A 22,753-nucleotide genomic window follows, 5' to 3' on the forward strand; every position below is an offset into this window, starting at 1 on the left:
TGTGTCCTAAACATTCAAGAATCAATTCCTAAAAGGATTTGTGTATATATGTATAAACTTTTTTTTTATGAATTTTTATGTCAGGTCTTATTTTTTTTCTACTTAATTTTTTAAAATATTTATAATAAATAGTTTTTCTGCAGATGAGTAGTATTTATCTTTACAGTTGTTTTAAGCATTCATTGAAGTTTTTTTTGGCAAAAGAAAAAAGGAGGTTACTGCAAAAACTGATTTTTCAAGAATTTTTTTTGGCGTCGGGGTCGTTCGCGTCCGAGTATACCCTTAAAGGGGTGTCCGAGGACCGTACCTATCCAGGGTTAAAGGAACATGTTAATTTTCAATTTCTTAGTCCTTTTAGTATTTTCCTTTAGTCAAATAACCTTTTATTGACGAAGAGTGAGTGAGCCATTCTCTTGTGAGTGACAAGAGAGAGAGAGAGAGAGAGAGAGAGAACGATCCGATCTTTATTCTCGTCCCAAGTCTCTGTACAAGGAGTTTGGGAGTAAGTAACGTTGTTCTTCTCTATTCAGATATTTACTCTCCTCCCAAGTCTCTGTACGGGGAGAGAGAGAGAGAGAGGATAAAACGTTCTAGTTTTTATTCTCATCCCAAGGCACTGTACGGTGAGAGATTGAAAACGTAGTCCTTAGTGAACTAGTTTTAGTCTCCTCCCCAGTCACTTATCTTTTTAACTTTATATATTTCCGTTTTATTCTATATATATGTATATGTTTATTGATTTTTGCATCTGTTTCATTTTGTACTAATGAGCTTACATTATACGACATATTTCGCAATTCTAACCTTTTGATTAAGGGAGAATTGCGTGCTTCAGGTAGAAATCAGCTTTATTCGTGTCTAATGTGAAATTATTAAAAAATGCGATATTAGTGAAGAAAGTGCGAAAAACATGTTCAGTGTTGCTGAGGGTTCGTTTGTTCGTGCTTGTCACTTGCCTAGTCCGAGACCTCTTTCAGGCTCCCCTGCCCCAGGGAGAAGGAATGTCGTAGGACCTAAGGGAGTGAGAGGTGTAAACCAACGAACAGACGTTCCCTCAAAGGTATCCGACGTTGCTCTTCAAGCACGTCCTTACCATAAGACAGGAGAGACGAAGTTCTCCTCGTCTTCCGATGATTCGTCTTTTAAAAAACCTTGGCGTAAGGTTTCGAGACGGTTGAAACGTAAATTAGTTCCTTCAGAACAAGATCAACGTCCTAGCTGTAGTCATCATGAGAGTCCCGTTCATAGTGATGACGTTCATGTACAGATGTTTCCGACGTCACGATCTATTCCGAGTGCGGTTGATCCGAAGTTAAGTGTTTTGCAAGATATGCCGTTAAAACTTTCTTCTTTGATGAAAGCTTACGATCCTGTTCCTATGCGAAAGGATCCTTTGCTTGTTGTACGTCACGGTTCTGGGATACGTGATTCAGGTCTTCAACCTTCTAAACGAGATTTGTTACGTCACGCTGACGTTATCCCTAGTGTCAGCTTTGCTGTTAAACGAGATGCGGAGCATAAATCTCGATGTAACTTTGATCGACAGTCAGTTAAGTCGAGTCATTACTTTGATCAGCAGTCACTGCAGTTCCGCCGAGACTTTGAACGTCAGCCACCGCAGTCACAACGTGACGTTGAGCTGCAGACACCGCAGACACGACGTGATGTTGAGCGGTAGGCACCGTAGACACGACGTGACGTCGAGTGTCAGTCACCGTAGGATATAGCATCGAACAGCAGTCACCGCTGTTACTACGTGACGTTTGAACGTCAGTCACATCAGTCACGACATGTAGTAGAATAACTTTCTCTGCAGTCACAACGTGACGTTGAGCGGCAGACACCGTAGACACGACGTGATGTCGAGCGTCAGTCACCGAAGTCACGATTTAGCATCGTACAGCAGTCACTGCTGTTTCTACGTGACGTTTGAACGTCAGTCACTTCAGTCTCGACGTGTAGTAGAATAACTTTCTCTGCAGTCACAACGTGACATCGACCCTCCAACTTTAACTTCTGTTCATATACAAGTTGATGTAGCCTGTCAGGCTTTTCCTTCACGTCATTCTGAATATAAAGCTGCTTCTCGCAAGACTTTAGATTTATCAGATGATGTGCCTTCTGAAGAAGTTGATGACCCCCTTTCAACTAATGTACCTTTGGGAATTCATTCAGGAGAGGAGGAACCTAGGGTTGTCCAACAATCCCTTGTTTTTTTTAATTATGAATTTCTTTAGGGAAATTTTGTCCTACTCATTTTGTAACGGCTGCTCCACGTTCTCCGCCGTCTGAGTTTTCTCTTGGCATGACTGACTTCGACTCCTACATATACGAAGTCAGTTCTCTCTCGTTCTTCCAAGAGAGCCATGCTCCTACTGGGAGACTGGTTGGAATCCAGGAGAAGTTTAGGAAAGTCTGCTTTTGCTTTTCCTCCTTCTTAAATTAGCTTCTCGCTCGAGTGTCTGGTGTGACACAGGAGAAGTTCTCGGCTTGGGGGTACCTGCCTCTGCCCAGGGAGACTTCTTAAGCCTAGTGGACTCTCCTCGTTGTCTAGCCATGAGACGCTCCAAGATTTTATGGTCTTCAGAGCTAGACCATCTCCTGAAAGGAGTTTTTTCGAGCTTTTGAAGTACTGTATTTATTTTTTTGGATTTGTCCCTGGGAGCCTTAAGTAAGGTCTCTCCAGTGGACAATGTATTGCTGTACAAATTATGTCATGCATGAACAAGGCCATAAGGGATGGCTCCAATGAACTGGCAGCCACGTTCACTGCAGGAGTACTTAAGATGTTAGTGCAATCAATGTGTTCATTGTCAAGACAAAGTTCACGATGAAGACTACCAAATCTGTCTTGGCAGCAGTAAGGGAAGGCGACTGGATGGTCTCTCTCGACCTTCAGGATGCATACTTCCACATCCCGATTCATCCAAACTTTCAACAATGTCTGAGGTTTGTGGATGGGAAAGTAGTGTACCAATTTCGAGCACTGGGCTTCGGCCTCAGTCCTGCTCCTCTTGTTTTTACAAAGCTCATGCAAAATGTAGCAAGCTTTCTACATTTTTCAGGGATCAGAGCCTCCCTTTATTTTGACGACTGGCTAATCAGGGCGTCGTCATTAAATGGCTGTCTGGAGAACCTCAAATGGACATAGACCTAACCAAGGAGCTAGGTCTCATAGTGAACGTAGAGAAGTCGTAACTTACTCCATCCCAGACTGTTCTTTATTTGGTGATGGAGATGCAGTGTCGAATTTTTCGGGCCTTTTCATCTCCCACAAGAATGGAACAAGCTCTGTTAAAAGTCCGTCACTTGCAAGAGAAAAACAGTTGCTCTGTAAGGGTTTGAACGAGCCTCGTGGGGACTCTTTCATCGCTGGAGCAGTTTATCTCTCTGGGGAGACTCAACCTTTGCTCTCTCCAATTTCACCTAAACCATTGGAACAAGGAGAAGGGCTTAGAGAGTATCTCTTTCCCTATCTCCAACTCAGTCAAGACATGTCTGACTTGGTGGGACAGCAACGTCAGACTTCGAGAAGGTCTTTCGCTTGCGATCAAGAACCCAAACCATGTGTTGTATTCAGATACATCGGATTTGGGTTGGGGAGCGCCACTGGACAGTCTGGAATGCTCGGGTCTTTGGTCCACGGATCAGAAGAAACTCCATTTAAGGCAAGAAACATCTCTTTTTTGACGAGATTCGTGCAAGGAGAAATGAATGTCTTACCGGACTGCCTCAGCAGAAGAGGACAAGTCATCTCCATGGAGTGGACGTTGCACAAGACTGTGTGCGAGAAGCTATGGATGACATGGGGTCAACCCACCATAGATCTTTTTGCGACTTCACTGACAAAGAGGCTCCCAACTTACTGCTTTCCAGTTCCAGATCTAGAGGCAGCCCACATAGATGCTTTCCTGCTGGACTGGTCTCACCTAGACATCTATGCCTTCCCACCATTCAAGATCCTAGACAAGGTTCTTCAGAAGTTCGCCTCTCACGAAGGGACCAGGTTGACGTTGGTTGCTCCCCTCTGGCCCGCGAGTGAGTGGTTCATAGAGGTACTTCTATGGCTAGTAGACATTCCAAGAAGTGTACCGTTGCGGATGGATCTCCTGCGTCAGCCTCACGTAAAGAAATTTCATCAAAGCCTCCCTGCGCTTCGTCTAACTGCCTTCAGACTATCGAAAGACTCTCTAGAGCTCGAGGGTTTTCGAAGGAGGCAGCTAGAGCGATCGCGAGGGCTAGAAGATCCTCTACCATCAGGATTTATCAATCTAAATGGGAGGTATTTAGAGACTGGTGCAAGTCCTCCTCTTTTTCCTCTTCCAGTACCTCTGTAGCGCAGATTGCAGATTTTCTGCTTTATCTGAGAAATGGTCGCTCCCTTTCTGCATCTACCATTAAAGGCTACAGAAGCATGTTAGCTTCTGTTTTCAGGCATAGAAATTTGGATCTATCTAATAACAAAGACCTTCAAGACCTTCTTAAGTCTTTCGAGACTTCCAAGGAGCGTCATATTTCTACTCCTGCTTGGAACTTGGACGTGGTCCTGCAGTTCCTTATGTCAGACAGGTTTGAACCGTTAAGTTCGGCCTCCCTGAAGGATCTTACCCTCAAGACACTTTTCTTGGTGAGCTTGGCTTCTGCGAAAAGGGTTAGTGAGATACATGCTTTTAGCAAGAATATCGGCTTCTCCGCTAATAAAGCAGTATGCTCTCTTCAGCTTGGTTTTTTGGCCAAAAATGAACTTTCGTCTCGTCCATGGCCTAAATCGTTTGAACTTCCCAGTCTATCTGAGATTGTTGGGAATGAAGTTGAAAGAGTGCTGTGCCTCGTTAGAACTCTTAGTTTTATTTATCTAGAACTAAACCGCTGCGAGGTTTTTCAGAGGCTTTATGGTGCTCCGTTAATAAGCCCTCTTTGCCTATGTCGAAGAATGCGTTGTCTTATTTTATTAGACTATTGATTACAGAGGTACACTCTCATTTAAGTGAGAAGGATCGTAATTTGCTTAAAGTTAAGGCTCATGAAGTTAGAGCGGTAGCAACTTCAGTAGCATTTAAACAAAATAGATCCCTTAGAAGTATTATGGACGCGACCTTTTGGAGAAGCAAGTAGGTGTTCGCTTCATATTACTTGAAAGATGTCCAGACTCTTTATGAGGACTGCTACACGTTGGGACCATTCGTAGCAGCGAGTGCAGTAGTGGGTGAAGGTTCTACCACTACATTCCCTTAATCCCAATATCCTTTTAATCTTCTCTTGAAATTTTTAATCTTGTTTTGGGTTGTACGGGAGACTAAGAAGTCTTTTGCAATCTTTTGATTTGGCGGGTGGTCAAAATATTGTTTTTTGAGAGCGCCCAGATTAAGGGTATTGATGAGGTCCTGTTGTAGGGGAGTTCACCCTGATTATAACAGCTCCTAGAAGTCTTTCAGCATCCTGAGAGGATCGCTGGGCTTCATAAGGATAGCGGACTAATGAGTCAGAGTATTCATCAGAGTCAGCTTCCTTATCAGGTACCTATACAGTGAACCCTCGTTTATCGCGGTAGATAGGTTCCAGACCTGGCCGCGATAGGTGAAAATCCGCGAAGTAGTGACACCATATTTACCTATTTATTCAACATGTATATTCAGATTTTTAAAACCTTCCCTTGTACGTAGTACTGTTAACAAACTACCCTTTAATGTACAGAACACTTAATGCATGTACTACAGTACCCTGAACTAAAACAGGCACAAATATTAAAGGCGATTTTATATCATGCGTTTCCTAAACACGCTAAAAAGCATGATAAAAAATAGCAACCAATGTTTTGTTTACGTTTATCTCTGATCATAATGAAGAAACAAACTGGAGGTAGAGCTTTGCTTATTACCCAGACATATTTCCCATACTTTTCCCTTAGAACTACATCACATCTTCCTACTTTAGATATATATATATATATATATATATATATATATATATATATATATATATATATATATATATATATTACTGTATATATATGGGTTATGGAAAAAATCCGCGATGGTCGAACCGCGAAGTAGCGAGGGTTCACTGTACTTAAGTTTGTTTTTTTGAATATTTGTCAAAAACTCTTGAGCATATACGCCTTTATTGTTTTAATACTGGTCTCTACCCACCACCATGGGTGTGAATCAGCTATATATATATTCACCGGCTAAGTTTAATATTTAAAAATGATATTCTCAATTTAGAATAAATTTTTGAATATTCTTACCCGGTGAATATATATAATTAAAGGCCCTCCCTCCCCGATAGAGACCCTACGGACTGAGAAGAACTGAACTTATGGAGAAGTATATGCGGTATCTGGCCGATAGTCGGCGCTGGTGGGCACACCTGGCAGCCTTCATGGCGATCGCTCGCGAGTTTTTGGAATCTGTCGACCGTCGGAGACGTAAGCTATATATATATTCACCGGGTAAGTATATTCAAAAATTTATTTTAAATTGAAAATATCATATTACAGTGCAGTAAGGAGAATTGTTTGGTATTCTCAGTGTTGTCAGATGTATGAGGACAGAGGAGAATATGTAAAGAATAGGCCAGACTATTTGGCGTGTGAGTGTGTAGGCAAAGGGAAAGTGAACCGTAACCAGAGAGAAGGATCCAATGTAGTACTATCTGGCCAGTCAAAAGACCCCATAACTCTAGTGGTAATATCTCAATGAGTGGCTGGTGCCCTGGCCAACCTTTAGGAGGCTGAAAGGAGTCATTACTTTTGCTTCTCCACAGGACCAAAAGGCATTGACATTTCCCTTGTTATCAAATCAGCCAGTTTTATTTTAGAGACTTGCACCCTCCAAAGAATGAGTATCTTAATAAAGGATGGTGATTTGTATTCTTGCAGGAACGAATCACAAATTTATAAAGTCCTTTCAGTCAGTGGTTCCCAACCTTTTGAATTTCACGGATCAGTCAAAAGAGTAAAAAAAATCCTGCTGACCGGTACAAACACCCAGGCATACGTTGACATTTAAATAGTCCAAATAATCATCAAAACAACCAAAGATTTAATAATTGCGCATATCCTCAACACATTTCATTTATTTTTTTAGCAGTTGAAGTATTTATGTGAGAATGCCATGTAATCATAATATAGATTATGTACTTCACATTGTAGAGAGTAAATTGATTAAAAAGGTCAAAATTTCAAAATCAAATTAATGCCATGGTGGGAAAAAATTACTACAGTAGAAACAGGAGTCATTGTGACAAATTCATGTATTCCAAGAAACTATCAATACATATATAAGCCTACTTAAGCCTACATATATAAGCAATAACAAAATACACATGTAAATCATGCATCATATTTTGCCATTTAAATTTTATACAATTTCATGTACTGTATGTGCAAATCTACCATAATTCATAATTTAAGTGGATTGCTGGGTGTCATTAAATCCAAATGGGTCTAAATATAAAGGCAATCAAAATTACATAATACCCTTAGCTTAACCAGGGTAGCTAAATTATTGAGATTTCTGCATTTGCTTTGTTGAAATAATTTTCTGAAGATGTGGTTCAATGTCACCAAGTGCAAGATGAACTGACGATTTTATATTCAGACTGTATTTATATTTAGTCTTTATTGAAACCAATACTGAGAACACTGCTACACAGGTAACTTGAAGAGAATGAAGTTAACAATTTCAAATCAATGGCACTTAGTTCAGGAAAATCTCCCTGGCCATGATCTAAAATGCAGGTACAGTAATATTGTATGATCTAAAATGCAGGTACAGTAATGTCGTATGATCTAAAATGCAGGTAATGTCGTATCATCTAAAATGCAGGTAATGTTGTATGATCTAAAATGCAGGTACTCTAATGTTGTGCTACTTACATACAGATTTTAATCCCTTATTTACCTTCATCAGAAAATAAGTAGAAAAGGGATTAGAAAGATGATTGAAATGATTTTCAAGGTTACATTTCAAACTGTCAATATTTAACTCCTTTCTCTGATCATCAATACATGAGGCAACATATCAAAACGGAAGTGGAGTGGCCTTGGCGTTGATTGTACAGTTCTTTATGGTACATCTGTCTTGTACAAATAATACTGTACATTCACACTCAATATATTTCATTAATTTTTAATTGTTACTGACTTGAAATAAAAATATTTAAAGTTAGTTTGACAGAATATTATTTTTATTAGATTTTGAATAATATGATATGTAACAAGTAGAGCAAATTGGCAGACTTGTAAATCATACACCACGGACCAGCACGGGTCTGCAGACCGTAAGTTAAGAACCATATCTTTATGTTACACTGCCTGCTTCAACCACCCACCAAGTCCCAGGTTAAAGTCAAAGTGAGTATTGCTATTCCTGGCAAGTGGGAGGAGCCTATCCTCTACCCACCAGCAACTATGATCATCTTGTTAAAATTGTAAATGGCCATTCTAGCTTCGCCGAAGTAATACTTCTAGTAAAGGACTCTGGTTTTTAGAGTTAGGAAAAATACAAATTTCTTTAAAAATTTGTGATAGTTTATATAATTGTTTATTTCAGACCATTTTACTACGCTAAAGAATGGAAGAAGTTCTTGAAGAAGTTGAAGCCATCCAAGCAATTTACTGTGGAGAGAATGAATTCTCTTTATGTTCAAAAGGTATGGTATTATGGCTACAATTTAATTGTTTTCTTGAATTAACACACAAACTGCGTATGATTGTACTGTGCAAAATTCTTAAACAACTTGCCCATTGTTTCATACCTAAAATTGATTATTATGACAAATCTTACCTGAAATTCATTGCCATTCCTTCAAAATTTAAAAAAGGGATTTTGACGTAGGAAAAATCTATTTCTGGGCTCGAACCTGTGCCGCCCAGTGAATAAGCTCCATTTAGCACTTATTCTTAGGTAATTTACTGCTAAATATACCAGAGAAAAAATGTAAAGGAGTGCTAGGTTAACTAGCTCGCTCACCTATTGGTGTCGGTATAAAATTGGGCGTATAATCCAGAGGTCCCGCACTATTTAGATTCATCCACGACAGAAACCCCAATAGAGGAGAGCCGTTCAACCTCACTCGGTACTACTAACACTGCATCCGCTCAGAACCCAACTCCTTAGCACCCAAAGTTTGGGGACTCCAAGGGAGAGGAGCTGGGAGGGTTCACTGGGCGGCACAGGTCCCTCGCCCAGAAATAGATTTTTCCTACGTCAAAATCCCTTTTCTGGGCTCGAACCTGTGCCGCCCAGTGAATCTATACAAGAGAAATGTCACCAAACTTGCAAAATAAAGGAAAAAACATAAGCGTAAGGGAAATACAGGATGCTTTAATCAGAGATGAGTACCAAAAAACAATTATAAGGGTATCTTAAATATGAACATAAATCCACTTGGTAGACAAGTGACAAATAAGGTAGGTATAATAATGCCGTGAGTGATAATATATACAGATACTCAGGAGTTTTAAAAATTTACAAATATAATAACAGTATTCAGGTGCGAGACCAACGAATACAATAGGGTATAAATGAGGCAGGTAAGAGGGAGAGATAAAGAGACAAGGCATTAACCTGTGAGTTACCTGGGAGTAACTACGCTCCCTGCAGCTACTGTAGAAAATTTTAGGGCTTCCAAATGTTTAAGGTAGTGTTTCTTGAACACTGACGGTGATTTCCACCCTGTATACCTGGAAAGGTCCGTAAAATTCATGTGGTGAAAAAAGTTCACCGAAGTAGCAACCGCTCTGATATCATGTGCAAGAGGAAAAGAGTCAGGGCTAGCTTGTTTAATAAAATACAAAATTTGTTGCCTGATCCCTTTAATAGTAATGGTACCGCCTTGTTCTCTAACGAATAGAGGCCCCGAGGAGTTAGAGGAGGTCCGGGATAAATAAGACCTTAGAGTAGTAACAGGGCACAAAGACGGATCTTGCGTGAGGGGAACAATTTTCCAGGAGGACCATCTGTTCTGAGGGTCTTCGTTCTTAGCCAAAAAGAATTTGTTAGGAGAAAGAAGGACCTCTCCCGAAGGCAGGAACTCAATATGACCCGGGTCTCTCGACAAGGCTGCCAGTTCAGAAATTCTTGCCCCGGAAGCCAAGCTCACCAGGAAAAGTATTTTCCTGAGAAGGGGAATGTAATCACAAGAACTGTTAATGGTATCAGAAGCCAATTTGAGTACATCATTAAGGAACCAGGTCACCGGGGTAGGACGAGTAACCGGTTTCAGTCTGGCACAGGCTTTCAGAATTGAAGCTAACAAAGAGTCGGTTAAGTCTATGTTAAAACCCACTAGGAAGATCTTTTTCAAAGCAGATTTAATAGTGGTGATAGTATTGGCTGCCAGACCTGATTCTAATAAAGATCTAAAGAAAGTGACTGTAAGGTTCAAGTTCATACAGTACACGTCTGAGTCTATCAAAAATTTTGCCAACTTTTTAACAGCAGAGTCATACTGGCGGATGGTGGAATCCCGTTTATCCGATTCTAGGAACAGGGTGTTTTGAGGATCAATATTGGCACCATGCATGGCCGCAAACTTCATAAAGTCCATAAAGTTAGGGCGCTCTGAATGTTTGAGAAAGCGTACACAACGCGTGTTTGTACTATTTGAGACAGAACCGGATTGGGTATCGGGTGAGGGTATAGTCTCAACTCTCGCAGGAGAGGATACCAGTTGCTCTTGGGCCAGTTGGGTGCGACAAAGGCTACTTGTCCCTTGAAGGATCTCAGCTTGTCTAGAACTTTCAGCAAAAAATTCACCGGGGGAAAGAGATAAATCTTCTTTTCCCAGATGTCCCAATTCTGTGACATGGCGTCTGTGGCGTAAGCCTGAAGGTCTAGATTGGGAGCCACATATACTCTCAATTTGTGGTTGGACTCCGTGGCGAAGAGGTCCACTTGGAGACCGGGAACCTGAGAGAGAATCCACCGAAATGACTTTAGATCGAGTGACCATTCCGATTCTAGAGGGGAGGTCCGGGACAGGGCGTCTGCCACAACATTCCGGACTCCCGCCAGGTGGACAGCTGAAAGATGCCAACGGTTCGAGGCTGCTAGGGAGAATATGGCTACTAGAACATGGTTCAGAGGCCCTGACTTTGACCCGCCTCTGTTGAGGCAGCGGACCACCACTTCGCTGTCGAGGACCAGATGAAGGTGTTGTCTCTTGGGAAGAGCGAGACGTTTCAGGGTTAGAAGAACTGCCATGGCCTCCAGCACATTGATGTGAAATTGGCGGAACAAGGGAGACCAAAGACCTTGAACTTTCCTGAGCTGAGAATAGCCGCCCCAACCTGATAAGGATGCGTCCGTGTGAATGATTAACGGAGGCGGAAATCGAAGGGGAACTGACTTTGACAGACTGTTTGCTCTTGTCCAAGGAAGAAGTCTTTCCCGTAGAATGGGAGGAAGGCGGACTTTCCTGTCCCGGAGCTTCCGGTTCGCCCTCGAACGCCAGACACGATTGATATCTTTCAATTTTGCCTTCAGAAGAAGATCCGTCACTGAGGCAAACTGAAGGGACCCCAGAATCCTCTCTTGGAGTCGTCTGGAGCTTACTTTGTCTTTGAGAAAGCGTTTGGTGTTCCTTGCAATCTCTAACCTCTTGGGTTTGGGAAGACACAGGGTATGAGATATAAGATCCCATTGCAGGCCGAGCCATTGGAACTTCGATTTTGGAAGAAGACGGGACTTCTTGAAGTTGATCTGGAAGCCTAGAGATTGAAGAAAATGGATGACTTTGTGAGTGGCTTTTAGGCAATTTTGGGAGGTGTCTGACCAAATGAGCCAGTCGTCCAGATAGGCTACTACTTGAATCCCTTGATTTCTGAGTTCCTGAACAGCGACTTCTGCTAACTTTGTGAAGATCCTTGGGGCGATGTTGAGCCCGAAAGGCATCACCTTGAAGGAGTAACTTTTGTCCCCTAAGCGAAAGCCTAGATACGGATGGAAGTGTCTCGCTATCGGGACGTGATAATAGGCGTCTGTAAGATCGATAGAGGTGGTGACGGCCCCACGGGGAAGTAAGGTCCGCACCTGCGAGACGGTAAGCATTCGAAACTTGTCGCATTGAATGGACAAGTTGAGAAGGGATAGGTCTAGAATCACTCTTCTCTTGTCTGAATCCTTCTTCGGGACACTGAACAGCCGACCTTGAAACTTCAGGTGTTTCGTTTCTTGTATGACGTTCTTTTGTAAAAGATCCTGGACAAATTCGACCAGGTCCGGAGTGGAATGTTGATGAAATTTGTTCGGAGGAGGAGGTCCTTGAATCCAACTCCACCCCAGTCCCTTGGAGATGATACGGAAAGCCCAGGGACTGAACCTCCATTTGTTGCGGAAGGCATAGAGCCTCCCCCCTACCTGCTGCACCTCAGTATTGGTTTGAGGAGTTGCCTCCACGTCCGCCTCGGAAGTTCTTTCCCCTGCGAAAGGCTCTTCCCCTGCCTTTGTTCTGGTTAGAACCACGGTGGTAGCCTCTACCTCTACCATAACTCTGGGAAGAGCTATGAGCCTCATAAGACTGGTTAAGGGCAGGAGAAGTGGCGGAGGCACCGGAAAGCTGGCTCTTAGGGAGCAGAACGGTGACATAGTCGTCTGAAGGAGCCTGAGAGGTGGAAGGCTGTGCAGGGGCAACAGGAGATGGGGGAAGAGGCAGCCGGAAAATGGACGAACCACTCTGCTGTTGCCTGAACTGGGTGGAGGTATATGGACGGAGCTTCTTCCTACCCCGGGCTTGGTAATTTGCAGGGTCATATTTACGTTTAGGAGTCAAACCCCAACGGGCTTTAAGGCTCTGGTTGACTCTAGTGGCCTCCACCAAGACTTCCTCTACAAGGTCCTCAGGGAAGAGATTTGAACCCCAACAGGAGGACCGGATAAGCTTATTAGGTTCATGCCTAATAGTCGCCTCTGCCAGGACATGTTTGCGACACCTGCGTTTAGCAGTAGCGAAGTCATACAGGTCATAGTATAATGACTGCAACGTAGCCTTGTTGAGAGACTTAAAAATACTCTCAGTATCGTAAGTCAAGGCTATCGACTCCGTGGAAGTGGCCAAGTTCAGAGTACGGCCAACGCGTAGGCGGGAATCATATTCCTGTTTAATGAGGGATTCCGGGAGACGGGGAAGCCGCTCACTAAACATTACTGAAGCACTGTCTGCTGCTAGCTTGCCAGAGGTAAAAGTGGTATGGACGTTGTCCCAACACTCAATGCCTGAAGGAAGAAGGAGGGAGATTGGATCCACCTCTCGGATGGGAGGCAAGGGCTTCTCCTCCAGAGCATATTGGAAGGCAAGCTCTGCTACCTTATTGACACATGGAGTCACGGTGTTTTTGTCCATTAAGAACATTGTGAAGGAGCTCTTATAAGGCATCAACATAGTGTTGGTGCAGCCGATGTCATTCAGGAATCTGGCCCACACAGATTGGGCTTGCTCCTTAGGGAAGATGACTGTCTCTTTGGGGACCTTGTCTAACCGAACCAAAGCTTCCTCGGTAAGCCTGGCATAACCATGAAATGGAAATGCCAGACCAGGAGGAAAGAATTCAAAGTCCTCTAGGGGACGAGTGCCAAGACCCTCCAAAGTTAACATTCCGTCTGAGAACGGGGAATGAAGAGCCATACGCCAAGGGTTATTCTTGGCAAACGGCGGGAGCTTAGAGGCATCCGGGATGAGAGAGCTTTGGACTCGCTCCGGAGCACCTTGCTCTAATGCCCCAAGTCTCTGACCGATGTTAGAGAACATCGTGTCCATCTTAGACTGCACCTCTGATACCAACTTAGCCTGCATCTCCGACACGATGCGAAGCATGGCTGATTCGGAAAGGCCCGGGCTAGCAGCAGGAGTGGCGGAATGAACTCCCGGGTCGCGAGACTTAGAGGAGGAGCCAGAAGCCTTAGATGACAGGTTTGTATTCTGCTTAGAACCATGAGAAGCCTTATGAGGCTTACGAGCTTTAGGTAAGGTTCTAGACTTATTCTTGGGGGGAACCGAGTGTGATCGTTGGGACGAATCACGGTCCCCAGAAAAACCATGAAAGGAAGAGCGATCAGATGAAGAAGAAAGAGAGGGGCTGAGGATAGGAATCTCAGCGCCGGAAACACCTGCCTCACTTACCACCCTACCTGTATCTGGATCATCCAATAACATGGGTTCCACGTCAAGGTTCATGGAGGCAACATTGTCTTCTAGATCTCCGGGGGCGTCCGACGGATCCTGCTCTGGATCAATGAACCCCGCTATGGTGGCATCAATGTGGGCAATGATGGGAGCTGCAACATGCCTAGCCACAGCGGCTGAAGACTTGGCGTTGGGGTAAATCAAGGAACAGTAGTCCTCGGAGAGGACGTACGGCCGCTTGGACTTCACGTTCCGGGCAAAACCACCAACCCACACTTTCAGTGTGGCCCGAGCCGCAGACTTTTGCTCCGGGGATGCCTGAAATAATAGTGGGAATTAAAAAGGGAACACTCCCAGTGGTCCTTCAAGACCATAGATATCTTACTAAATAGTGTATGTATGCCAAAAAAGGTAAGATAAATAAGAAGGCAACATAGCCAACGGGACTCACCGAGTCAGATCCAAGGGTGGTAACGAGGTCAAAACAGACCACACAGTTATCCGGGTGCCATACCACGACATCCTCCAGCTGCACTCCGCAGAGGGCGTGAGACCGACAGACGGTATGGCCGCAGGGCTGATGTAGAACAGCTGCACAGGCCGTCGTCTGACAATGCACCATCTATAAAAAGAATAGTATATGAGAAACTGTAATTCTCTTAAGTAGGGGCGGGTCCGGAGGACCCGGGCCTAACATAAGCCTAACACAAGATTAGAGCTTAACTGTAATATTCTTAAGTAGGGGCGGGTCCGGAGGACCCGGGCCTAAACATAAGTCTAGCTTAAGACTAAAGTATAGCCATCCATTCCGGTCGAGCCGGGAGCATAAAAAAAGGATGCAACAACAAGAAATTAAGACACATGGTGTCTGATTTCCCGGGGCGAGGCTAAGCCCCGGGCCGGGAAATAAAAGTATCCAAAACCAATTCGTATAGGAACTCCGGGATAGTGATCTGTCATATAATCATTATATATAATCATAGGAACTGTTATAAATTAATAGGGGGGCGGAACTGTAGATAAGAACCGCCAACCGAACCCAGAGGGTTTCATATAACATAAACCAGTGTGATAAGTGAATATAAAATAGGGTGCACCGGGATCCAACTCTGTTGACCGGTGGCCAACCAGACTAGACAGAGACGAACCCGCCGGGACACCCGGAGGACAAAGTCCATAAACACTGAACTACCCCCTCTAAAAGGAGGGAAGGCAACGGTCCCCTAGGGGAGGGGGGGAGAGAAGCCTAGCCGCCCACCTAGCGAGAGGGGGAGCATGGGGGAGGATCACGTGATACGGAGCAGCAGGGCTACCAACTGACGATCCCCAACCAGACAGATCAAACGGAGTAATAGCACAATATTCATTATAATAGTGATAGCGTTGATAATATAAAATAAACACATAAAAATTTTTGGGCAAGGCATGCAACATAATAATTAAATCACAAAAGACACACCTGATGGCTTAAAAAATAACATTGCCGCCTAGCAACGAAGGTCGGCAGCCATAACGATACGTAAATGATATCGGCCCAAAAAGTGAACCACGAGGGTTCTAAACGCTAAATAATGAATATCCACAATAGCAAATAAAAATTTAATAATAAAAATAATACATATAGTAACACCGCGAGTGAAACTAAAAGCTCTCAAAACAGGAGTACCAACTGTAAGTGGAATCAAGCAAGATCGATATGAACGAAGAGAATAAACTCCTATAATTCAAATATTAAACGATCTAGGTTGCTCAAAACACAGCAAAACCAAGCTTGGTACTTAACTTAGACGGTGTCTCCTGGGAAACCGACGAAGAAGCCATAATCCAATGAAAATAAGTGGAAAAACGAGAGCACAACAAAAAAGCGGGTTACAACACAAGACGTGCTAAAAGGAGTTGGGTTCTGAGCGGATGCAGTGTTAGTAGTACCGAGTGAGGTTGAACGGCTCTCCTCTATTGGGGTTTCTGTCGTGGATGAATCTAAATAGTGCGGGACCACTGGATTATACGCCCAATTTTATACCGACACCAATAGGTGAGCGAGCTAGTTAACCTAGCACTCCTTTACATTTTTTCTCTGGTATATTTAGCAGTAAATTACCTAAGAATAAGTGCTAAATGGAGCTTATTCACTGGGCGGCACAGGTTCGAGCCAAGAAAAGAAATATACTTCTGTATATATATATATATATATATATATATATATATATATATATATATATATATATATATATATATATATATATATATATATATATAAAACGGATTTTTAGCGAAGCGAAAAATCTAATTTTGGGTGAGATGGCCATGTCGTCCTGATGGAAGTTCCTATAAGTAGCTTCCTAAGGGATATATGTACTACAGTGATATTCCCAGAGAATTATACCTTTAGGTATCCAGAATTCTAACTCCTGGCGCGAATATCCTTAAATTTGGTCAGTGCAACTTATACATTTTCTAAATCCTGCTTGTTCATCTCTCAGCTTTTCATCAATCTTTCTTTCTAGTCTCTTTAAAATGAGCATTCTATATATTTTCATGACAACTGGCCCAAGTGTGATGCCTCTGTATTTATTGCTATCAATCTGATTTCCTTTTTTTGCCATTTTCACCAACACTCCTAGCTCCCATTCACCAGGTTTTGCATCTTCACGACATATTCTACTAAATAATTATGTACGTATTCTGGGAGTTATTTCATTTTCGGCAATATCATCTCAGCAGATATTCACTTGTATTCACGAGCTTTCCATCTCTTGAGTTTTTTAATGATAGCTTCAATTTCAAACACACTGAATTAATTCATTTGCACATCAAGGTCTTCCTCAGCCTCAGGTATATCAATCAAATTATTCCCTTCATATCTCCTATTCATTACCTCATGAAAATGTTCCATCCTACGTTGCCTTTCTTCATCTTCTGTTGTTATAACAGATCCGTCTCTCTTTTTAAGGGGTATATGGTTCTTCTTCTTTGCCCCAGTACAGATATCATTATTAATTTTGCGAGCAACTCTTACACCATAGCCACTCCCTGAATTCATAGCTTCGTCAGCTCCATCTGCTTTCATGTCTAAATATTCTTTCATCATTTCTGGCTTTTCTTTTGACCTCACTATCAATACTGGAATACTTAGCATGCTATACCATGTAATTTTCATGACTTCCTCAAAAACTTCTAATGATCAATTTCTGTCTTTGTCCTCATTTTATAGTAGCCTAAGTATCATTTGATAGCCATGGTTTTCTCCTTATAACTGCGTGTCCCAAAACTTCACTACCAAGTGTTATATGTTCTTAATATCACACCATTCTTCATTAAGTGTCTGCTCTTTGTGTCTTAAAGTCTCTAAGACTGCACATCGATTCCTACATTTAAGTGTAAAGGTTTGTCTGTGCTCATATTCTAGAAGCTTAATTGTATCAAACCTAGGTATTCTATCGATATCAGTTTTAATTTCAGTGTGGCGATGAGGAGCTGGTGATTACTACCAATAGCTTCTTACATTTAATAGAGTTCTCCTTCCCTCTTTATTAATAGCTATGTGATATATTTGATTTTTGTAATTGCCATATGGTTAAGTCCATGTATATTTGTGGATGTCCTTGTGCTGGAGAAGAGTGCTTTCAATAACAAGATTGTTTGTTGAACAAAAACTTATAAAATGTACCCCATTTTCATTTGCAACTTTACCAAGACCCTCAACAACCATTACATTCTCTATACCTTGATTATTCCTTCCAACTTTAGCATTGAAGTCACCAATCACAATTTTCTCTCTCTCTCTCTCTCTCTCTCTCTCTCTCTCTCTCTCTCTCTCTCTCTCTCTCTCTCTCTAACTCTCTTTTTTCCAACTCCATCTGTTCTTCCTGAGTATATATATAAGGGATTTTGACGTAGGAAAAATCTATTTCTGGGCGAGGGACCTGTGCCGCCCAGTGAATAAGCTCCTATTAGCACTTATTCTTAGGTAATTTACTGCTAAATATACCAGAGAAAAAATGTAAAGGAGTGCTAGGTTAACTAGCTCGCTCACCTATTGGTGTCGGTATAGAATTGGGCGTATAATCCAGAGGTCCCGCACTATTTAGATTCATCCACGACAAAGACCCCAATAGAGGAGAGCCGTTCAACCTCACTCGGCACCACCAACTCTGCATCCGCTCAGAACCCAACTCCTTAGCACCCAAAGTTTGGGGACTCCAAGGGAGAGGAGCTGGGAGGGTTCACTGGGCGGCACAGGTCCCTCGCCCAGAAATAGATTTTTCCTACGTCAAAATCCCTTTTCTGGGCTTGAACCTGTGCCGGCCAGTGAATATATACAAGAGAAATTTCACCAAACTTGCAAAATAAAGGAAAAAACATAAACATAAGGGAAATACAAGTTGCTTTAATCAGAGATGAGTGCCAAAAACAGCTATAAGGGTATCTTAAAAAGAACATAAATCCACTTGGTAGAACAATTGACAAAAAAGGTAAGGTATAATAATGCCGTGAGTGATGATATATACAGATACTCAGGAGTCAAAAATTTACAAATATAGTAATAGTAATCAGGTGCGAAACCAACGAATACAAATAGGGTATAAATGAGGCAGGTAAGGGGGAGAGATAAAATGACAAGGAATTAACATGTGAGTTACCTGGGGGTAACTACGCTCCCTGCAGCTACTGTAGGAAATTTAAGGGCTTCCAAATGTTTAAGGTAGTGTTTCATGAACACTGACGGTGACTTCCACCCTGTATACCTGGAAAGATCCGTAAAATTCATGTGGTGAAAAAAGTTCACCGAAGTAGCAACCGCTCTGATATCATGTGCAAGAGGAAAAGAGTCAGGGCTAGCTTGTTTAATAAAATACAAAATTTGTTGCCTGATCCCTTTAATGGTAATGGTACCGCCTTGTTCTCTAACGAATAGAGGCCCCGAGGAGTTAGAGGAGGTCCGGGATAAATAAGACCTAAGAGTAGTAACAGGGCACAGAGACGGATCTTGCGTGAGGGGAACAATTTTCCAGGAGGACCATCTGTTCTGAGGGTCTTCGTTCTTAGCTAAAAAGAATTTGTTAGGTGAAAGAAGGACCTCTCCCGAAGGAAGGAACTCAATATGACCCGGGTCTCTTGACAAAGCTGCCAGTTCAGAAATTCTTGCCCCGGAAGCCAAACTCACCAGGAAAAGTGTTTTCCTGAGAAGGGGAATGTAATCACAAGAACTGTTAATGGTATCAGAAGCCAATTTGAGTACATCATTAAGGAACCAGGTAACCGGGGTAGGACGAGTAACCGGTTTCAGTCTGGCACAGGCTTTCGGAATTGAAGCTAACAGAGAGTCGGTTAAGTCTATGTTAAAACCCACTAGGAAGATCTTTTTCAAGGCAGATTTAATAGTGGTGATAGTATTGGCTGCCAGACCTGATTCTAATAAAGTTCTAAAGAAAGTGACTGTAAGGTTCAAGTTCATACAGTGTACGTCTGAGTCTATCAAAAATTTAGCCAACTTTTTAACCGCAGAATCATATTGGCGGATGGTGGAATCCCGTTTATCTGATTCTAGGAACAGGGTGTTTTGAGGGTCGATATTGGCACCATGCATGGCCGCAAACTTCATGAAGTCCATAAAGTTAGGGCGCTCTGAATGTTTGAGAAAGCGTACACAACGCGTGTTTGTACTATCTGAGACAGAACCGGATTGGGTATCGGGTGAGGATGTAGTCTCAACTCTCGCAGGAGAGGGTACCAATTGCTCTTGGGCCAGTTGGGTGGGACCAAGGCTACTCGTCCCTTGAAGGATCTCAGTTTGTCTAGGACTTTCAGTAAAAGATTCACCGGGGGAAAGAGATAAATCCTTTCCCAGATGTCCCAATTCTGTGACATGGCGTCTGTGGCGTAGGCCTGAGGGTCTAGATTGGGAGCCACATATACTCTCAATTTGTGGTTGGACTCCGTGGCGAAGAGGTCCACTTGGAGACCCGGAACCCGAGAGAGAATCCACCGGAATGACTTTAAATCGAGTGACCATTCCGATTCTAGAGGGGAGGTCCGGGACAAGGCGTCTGCAACTACGTTTCGGACTCCCGCCAGGTGGACAGCTGAAAGATGCCAACGGTTCGAGGCTGCTAGGGAGAATATGGCTACTAGAACATGGTTCAGAGGCCCTGATTTTGATCCGCCTCTGTTGAGGCAGCGGACCACCACTTCGCTGTCGAGAACCAGACGAAGGTGTTGTCTCTAGGATGGAGCGAGACGTTTCAGGGTTAGAAGAACTGCCATGGCCTCCAGCACATTGATGTGGAATTGGCGGAATAAGGGAGACCAAAGACCTTGAACTTTCCTGAGCTGAGAATAGCCTCCCCAACCTGATAGGGATGCGTCCGTGTGAATGATTAACTTCGGAGGCGGAAATCGAAGGGGAACTGACTTTGACAGATTGTTGGCCCTTGTCCAAGGTAGAAGTCTTTCCCGGAGAATGGGAGGAAGGCGGACTTTCCTGTCCCGGAGCTTCCGGTTCGCCCTCGAACGCCAGACACGATTGATATCTTTCAATTTTGCTTTCAGAAGTAGATCCGTCACTGAAGCAAATTGAAGGGACCCTAGGATCCTCTCTTGGAGTCGTCTGGAACTTACTTTGTCTTTGAGAAAGCGTTTGGTGTTCCTTGCAATCTCTAACCTCTTGGGTTTGGGAAGACACAGAGTGTGAGATATAAGATCCCATTGCAGGCCGAGCCATTGGAACTTTGATTTCGGAAGAAGACGGGACTTCTTGAAGTTGATCTGGAAGCCTAGAGATTGAAGGTATTGGATGACTCTGTGAGTGGCTTTTAGGCAATTTTGGGAGGTGTCTGCCCAAATGAGCCAGTCGTCCAGATAGGCTACTACTTGAATCCCTTGATTTCTGAGTTCCTGAACAGCAACTTCTGCTAACTTTGTGAAGATCCTTGGGGCGATGTTGAGCCCGAAAGGCATCACCTTGAAGGAGTAATTTTTGTTTCCTAGGCGGAAGCCTAGGTACGGACGGAAGTGTCTCGCTATCGGAACGTGATAATAGGCGTCTGTAAGATCGATAAAGGTGGTGACGGCCCCACGGGGAAGTAAGGTCCGCACCTGCGAGACGGTAAGCATTCGAAACTTGTCGCATTGAATGGACAAGTTGAGAAGGGATAGGTCTAGAATCACTCTTCTCTTGTCCGAATCCTTCTTCGGGACACTGAACAGCCGACCCTGAAACTTCAGGTGTTTCGTTTCTTGTATGGCGTTCTTTTGTAACAGGTCCTGGACAAATTCGACTAGGTCCGGAGTGGAATGCTGAAGAAATCTGTTCGGTGGAGGAGGTCCTTGAATCCAACTCCACCCCAGTCCCTTGGAGATGATACTGAAAGCCCAGGGAATGAACCTCCATTTGTTGCGGAAGGCATAAAGCCTCCCCCCTACCCGCTGCATCTCAGTATTGGCTTGAGGAGTTGCCTCCACGTCCGCCTCGGAAGTTCTTTCCCTTGCGAAAGAATCTACCTCTACCTCTGTTCTGGTGTGAACCACGGTGGTAGCCTCTACCTCTGTTATAACCCTGGGAAGAGCCTTGAGCCTCATAAGATCGGTTAAAGGCTGGAGAGGTGGTGGAGGCACCGGGAAGCTGGCTCTTAGGGAGCAGAACGGTGACATAGTCGTCCGAGGAAGGAGCCTGAGAGGTGGAAGGCTGTGCAGGAGCAGCAGGAGATGGAGGAAGAGGCTGCCGGAAAACGGACGAGCTACTCTGCTGTTGCCGGAACTGAGTGGAGGTATACGGGCGGAGCCTCTTCCTACCCCGGGCTTGGTAACTTGCGGGATCATATTTCCGCTTAGGAGTCAAACCCCAACGGGCTTTAAGGCTCTGATTAACTCTAGTAGCCTCTGCCAAGACTTCCTCCACAAGATCCTCAGGGAAAAGATTTGGACCCCAACAAGAGGACCGGATAAGTTTATTCGGCTCGTGCCTAATAGTCGCCTCAGCCAGGACGTGTTTGCGGCACCTACGTTTAGCCAGAGCAAAGTCATACAAGTCAAAATATAACGACTGCAAAGTAGCCTTATTAAGAGACTTAAAGATACTCTCAGTATCATAAGTTAAGGCTATCGACTCCGTAGACGTGGCCAAGTTCAAAGTTCGACCAACACGTAGGCGGGAATCATACTCCTGTTTAATAAGGGATTCCGGGAGACGGGGAAGCCGTTCACTAAACATTACTGACGCACAGTCCGCTGTTAGCTTGCCAGAAGTAAAGGTGGTATGGACATTGTCCCAACACTCATTACCTGAAGGAAGAAGGAGGGAGATCGGATCTACCTCTCGGATGGGAGGCAAGGGCTTCTCCTCCAGAGCATATTGAAAAGCCAGTTCTGCAACCTTATTGACGCATGGAGTCACGGTATTCTTGTCCATTAAGAACATTGTGAACGAACTTTTATGAGGCGTCAACATGGTATTGGTGCAACCAATATCATTCAGAAACCTAGCCCAAACAGATTGGGCTTGTTCCTTTGGGAAAATGACAGTCTCTTTGGGGACCTTATCCAGCCGAACCAGAGCTTCCTCGGTAAGCCTGGCATAACCATGAAATGGAAATGCTAGACCAGGAGGAAAGAATTCAAAGTCCTC

At 43.5% G+C, this 22,753-nt stretch overlaps 1 long non-coding RNA gene across 2 annotated transcripts in view; it reads left to right on the forward strand.

Annotated features, from left to right (window-relative positions):
* The window catches only part of LOC137620343 (uncharacterized), a 76,727-nt gene that overhangs the window by 48,356 nt on the left and 5,618 nt on the right, over positions 1-22,753 (forward strand). For both annotated transcript variants that reach the window (XR_011040048.1, XR_011040047.1), the window contains one exon: positions 8,556-8,655. This is a non-coding gene — a long non-coding RNA (uncharacterized lncRNA). The remainder of the gene's footprint in view (positions 1-8,555; positions 8,656-22,753) is intronic.

This window comes from Palaemon carinicauda, chromosome 26 (genome assembly GCF_036898095.1).
Source record: "Palaemon carinicauda isolate YSFRI2023 chromosome 26, ASM3689809v2, whole genome shotgun sequence".
NCBI classification, from domain to species: domain Eukaryota; kingdom Metazoa; phylum Arthropoda; class Malacostraca; order Decapoda; family Palaemonidae; genus Palaemon; species Palaemon carinicauda.